Source organism: Rutidosis leptorrhynchoides, chromosome 4 (assembly GCF_046630445.1).
Source record: "Rutidosis leptorrhynchoides isolate AG116_Rl617_1_P2 chromosome 4, CSIRO_AGI_Rlap_v1, whole genome shotgun sequence".
NCBI classification, from domain to species: Eukaryota; Viridiplantae; Streptophyta; class Magnoliopsida; order Asterales; family Asteraceae; genus Rutidosis; species Rutidosis leptorrhynchoides.
Window position 1 is genome coordinate 104,551,103 of NC_092336.1, and position 5,680 is coordinate 104,556,782.

General features: G+C 31.4%; 1 long non-coding RNA gene across 1 annotated transcript; it reads left to right on the forward strand.

Moving 5' to 3' along the window:
• The first annotated feature begins 3,365 nt into the window (after positions 1 to 3,365).
• LOC139844582 (uncharacterized) lies at positions 3,366 to 4,922 on the forward strand. The gene is made up of 3 exons (XR_011758019.1): positions 3,366 to 3,565; positions 4,084 to 4,184; positions 4,623 to 4,922. It is a non-coding gene; the product is annotated as an uncharacterized lncRNA (long non-coding RNA).
• Positions 4,923 to 5,680: the final 758 nt, after the last annotated feature.

The window sequence follows — 5,680 nt, forward strand, 5'->3', positions numbered from 1 at the left end:
TTTGCTCATAATGCATAATGACCGAGTCAAATGAAAATTGTTAAAGTAACTCAGTGTCCGAGTCACGAAACTCTAACTCGGTTGAGTGACTGAGCCTTTGTTGATGATTATTTTAGCACCTAGTTGGCATAACAATTATATAGGAGCTAATTCACAAGGAAAGACAAGAAAGGAAATTGTATCCAAATGTTATCTTGATAACAAAATAAATGAATTATCAAGATATTTCATAAGACATTTGTGAAAGAAGCTATCTCATCGTGTATAATGCATTATTCAGTATATAGGTTATATACATATTATTACAGAGTATATGTAATTAAAAAATCAAAGTATATCTGTCAGATATTTATTGGTAATTTTTATAACAGAAATTGACAAAGGTCATTCATAATTTAAAAGACAAGGTGCCAAGTCGAAGTTTTTAACCTATTTGTTGTCTTGATTGACAAATAATTGTGGTTTTGGCATTTAACTTGTCATCACATGCTTTTTTTTTTTTTTTTTTTTTTTTTTTTTTTTTTTTTTTTTTAAGGGTATGATATTTCTAAATTCACTTTTAGTAGATCCACACTTATTTCACACTATTTTCCAATAATATCCTTAAATAAATTCAAACATAAAAATTCTGTAACCCATCATATAAAGGTATATTAGGTATTTCGTATGGATCTATCAATTTAGTGAGTGGATATATCATCACCCATATAATACACTTCATCGACAGATACCACCAAACTATTGGTTGAGTGGTAAAAAGCTTCAGTTAGTTTTGGGCCCATATCTTTGAAAAAATAGGTGCAAGTTCAAATCATGTGGGGAGTTTTCTCTAAGGTTGTGCTTCTGGTATCCTTCACTCTGTGCGGGCTAAGCATTTAACCTAAATCATTCCGAGTATGCTTTTCGCGATGAATGCCAGGAATTTCTTTCTAACAGGTGTATGTGTGACAAATGAGAGGCTTCGATGTTCAAAATTGTTATTCTAAAAAAAAAAAAAAAAAAAGTTTCATCAACAAATATAATTAAGCAACTTATAATTAAATTGCACCCCAATATTGTTATATTTATAGCCACAGGTGAAGCCAAAAAAATGTAATCATTTAACACACAAATTTATCGTAATCGTAAAAATTTACAAAATTGTTTAAGCTGCTCAAAACCATATCTAACTTTAGACTTGTTATTTTCAACTTCTATATTCTTACTTTTTGTATTATTTTATGTATTTGTACGCTTCAATTTATCTATCTATTTATCTACTCCATTTCAATTTCAATTTCAATTTAAATATAATATAAATCTCTAAAATTATGATGTCATAAATAAAGATTATCCAAATTTAAAAAAAATAAAAATAAAGAAAAAATTTCTAAGCCCCTCATGATGATGTCATTAAAATAATTATTTATTTTAATAAAAATATCAACATGTTAATTGTATAATATATGAAGCACTATGTACAATCTTAATATAAAATACCTCCATGACCATATGTACAATATTTGAAGCATTACAACCTTATGGTAAAACACCCACATGACTATATGTACAATATTTTAAACATTATGTACAACCTTATGATAAAACACTCTCATGACCATATGTACAAACTTTAAAACAAATTGTATAATCTTTTACAAAACACCCTATGAACACATGTATATACTTTGAATCATATTGTACAACCTTCATATAATAATTGTATTTTAGTTTTTTTTTTTAAATTAAAGAGACATTTGTTATTACTAATAATTATTATTAAAAATATAAATACTCAAATTTACAACAAACATTATTATTATTATTATTTAAATATGAGTTCTCTTTACGAGATTAATTACGTTACATATGTAATCGAAATACACGTCTCAATAAAATGTTGTAAGGGAAATTCCCCAAAATACACTTTTTATAAAGTTTTATTCCAAAATACACTTTTTGCAAAAAAAAAATGTCTATTTACACCATTAGGTCGACCACCATAGGGGTTGACTACCCCTTTACCGGGTCGACCACCACAAATTTCAATGTGGTCGACCTTCGTTTATAACTGGAAAGGTCGACTACCAGGTGTTATAGGTCGACCACTATATTCGACCCAAAAAAAAACGGGCGACCTTAATGTTGGTCGAGTATACAAAAAGACAATGAAATAGCGAGTTCACACAATTCAAATTAGAACTTTAACAAAATTTCGCTCCACAAGCCCTAGATACGAACCATCAACCCTGATTCATTATAGATTCAATCAATTGCAGATAAACTCCACAAACCCTAGATACGAACCATCAACCCTGATTCATTATGATCTATCTGAAGGTACACAAAAGTCCAAGTGTAAGTCAAAAACGAAGGCAAAGCCGAAGGGGATGGTAAAGGGGAAGGGGAAGGGAAAACATGAAGACTCATGCTCAACACAATTTAACTCGACTTACAATTTGAGTGATGATTAGCTTATTTTTTTAAGTTTTAAATGTGTTTAACTGTCATGGATGATAGGTATGTGTGTTTGTATATTTTCTATTTCGTGTGTTTAAGTCTTTGTGGTTTAATAATAAGTTAGGTATGTTATCTGATATATCTTATCCAATAAAAGTGTGCTTTTATGCTTAGTCGACCTACATGTTGGTCGACTATAATGCAACTATGGTCGACCTCGTGGTCGACCGAGTTTGTTGAAGTAGTCGACCATAAACTACAAAGACTGTTGGTCGACCACCTTGAAAACTATACTGGTCGACCAGGTAAAGGGGTAGTCGACCCAAAGGGTGGTCGACCTAATGGTGTAAATAGACAATTTTTTTTCAAAAAGTGTATTTTGGAATAAAACTTTAAAAAAAGTGTATTTGGGCGAATTTCCCATGTTGTAATGTAGCTTTTATGACAAGAAAAATAATAATTGTGATGAAAATTGGAAAAAGTGGTGAAAGAATAAATGTAGTTCATTTATTCTGACCAAGTTAAGTATATCAATATGTTTGTAAACACAACGATAAGTTTCTTAGTCTCTGTGATTCCACGGGTCATTAAACAAAATGACTTTAGCATGTACGTTCACTTAATAGCTAAAATATATCATTAAACTGTTTCATTTAAGTAAACCCGTAATTTTACGGGTAGTTTAACTAGTAATAAGTTAAATAACTTCCTACCGAGGCTTTTACAAGTATGTTAGCCACAAAGTTGACCTAAATTGGAATATTGTTTAAAAGATGGGCTAAATATAAATTTGGATATACTCTTATACTTCTTGGTAGCTGTAACACCCTATATTTTTAAAGGGTAGAAAATGTAAATATGAGATATTTTATAGAGATAAATAATTGAGGTATCTAGCTTATTCTACATTCTTCCAATTTGTTCCAGAAAAATAAAAGAAAGAACGAGGGTGTGGGATGGTGACGGTTGGGAGTGATAAAGCAAGGAAACTTTAATCTTCAATTAATTGGATTTTTGAGTATAATCAATCAACCTAACACTATCTAGGATCATTGGAGTTCAAGATTCTTCCTTGTTCATCATCTTTTCTTCATCTCCTTTGTGAAAATTTGGGGGTTAGCTTAAGGTATGCATTTTTATGCTTTGATTTAGTGTTTTATTTTTTAATGATGTTGTATTTGTTAGTAATCATGCGTTTTGGGTACATAGAAACCCTAATTCGAAATTAGGTTTATGGTTTATGAAATTGGGTTTTGTGAAGAAGATGAGCTATTCTAATTTAATACTAGTAATTAAAGACATGTTTGGTTTAAGTCAAAATTTGATTTTTTGTTTTGTTGCCTATGAAACTTGTATGTATAAGTGGTTGGATTTGATTTGAAGGCTTATGTATGTAAGTCTTGAATTTGGTATAAAAAGTGTCAAAATGGGTTTTTGTGGGTCAATTGGGTTTTAGTAGTTAGACTTGTCAAGAATAGAGTTTTGAGAATTGGGAAAACTTGTGGTTACAAGTCTTGAAACTAGTCATGGGATGTTTAGAGATGTGATTGATAATTAAATGATGAACATTAAGTGTAGTTGGTCTTGTTTGACCGAATATGATTAATTTGTGATGAATATGTGTGTGTATGCCTAATTGTTTAGGTGATTGTGCTTGAAAACGTTTATGTGTCGATTCTTGCTTGGAAGTACTTGGTTGAATTGATTACTTGGAATTGCTTATGAGTTGCTAGCTTGGATTCGAGGTGAGTACAATGCATATATATAAATTGGTAAATTTAATTGTTTGTATGCGGATTGTGTGACATTGTTGTTAACGGTTGAAACCTTACTTGATATCGGGGAGATGTCCACTTTGACATCGGGGAGATGTACTTGACATCGGGGAGATGTCCACCTTGACATCGGGGATATGTCCACTTTGACATCAGGGAGATGTACTTGACATCGGGGAGATGTCCACTTTTACATCGGGGAGATGTACTTGACATCGGGGAGATGTCCACATCGGGGAGATGTACACTTTTACATCGGGGAGATGTACCTTGCATCGGGGAGATGACTTGTATGCTTGTTAAATTGTGAATGTAGTTTGTGTACTTATCGTTAATTTTATCTTTTATATATGTATATTGTATTCACTAAGCGTTTTGCTTACTCCGTTGTGGTTTAACGTTTTGTAGGAACGAGCTCTGGTAAGGGTAAGAATGTGGAAACCATTGAATGATCAAGAATGATGATTGCTAGTGCCTTTGGATAGACTTGAAGCTTTTGTGCTTACTTGTATATATGATGGTATTGGGTAGAAAATCCCGAAACACACGCTCTAGTACATTTGTCGATAGTCGTTGTGTACATTTGGGTCAAAAGACTATCTTTTGTTAAATTTTGGGTTGTGAGTACTTAGTGTTTTGGAGTGACAATTTGGCACTACGTGCTACTGACGGTAAAAAAAAAAAGTTCGTTTTCCGAGTTTTGGTTTGTGGTCGTTTCAGTAGCGCACTAGTAATTACGGAGTATATGCTTGCATTTAGAAAAAGCCCACACAATAGATGAGTCTCCCGCCCAAATGACTGGTGGCATGGGCCACCAGTCTTCTTCACTTGGGCAAACTTTGTTTTTTCGGTATCATGATGATTTTGGTGATCTTTTCTATTACCTACTAGTTATGAGATGACAATGGTCACCTGATCCAGTGGATATCAATCCGATCCACCCGTTTCGTGATGAATATGGATGAATTTAATGGATATAGATACGGATATGGATGAATCTAAATGGATATGGATATGGATGAAAAATTTCATCCATGAATATATCCATTTACACCCGAAATACATATACAAATACATAATTATAGATATATACTTACATATTTAGTATTACAAATTCATTTACCGTTAAATTTACATTTGCTTTCAACCTTATAATGAAATAACTATGATAAATTACAATAAAACACATATATCGAACAAAATAATCATATAAATTACATATTCAATTTTTCATAATCTATGTTTAATATTTAAATTCAACACACTTTTTCGTGGATAGATTTTAATTATGTCATGTTATATTTATTTTTGGTATACTACGTTTTTGTTTTCATAACATATTAGAAAATAATATAACATTATTTGAATATCCAATGGATATCCATTAACCCGTTTAATCCATTGGATATGGATATGGATGGATCTCCTGAAACTAAATGGATATGGATATGAATATGAATGAACAA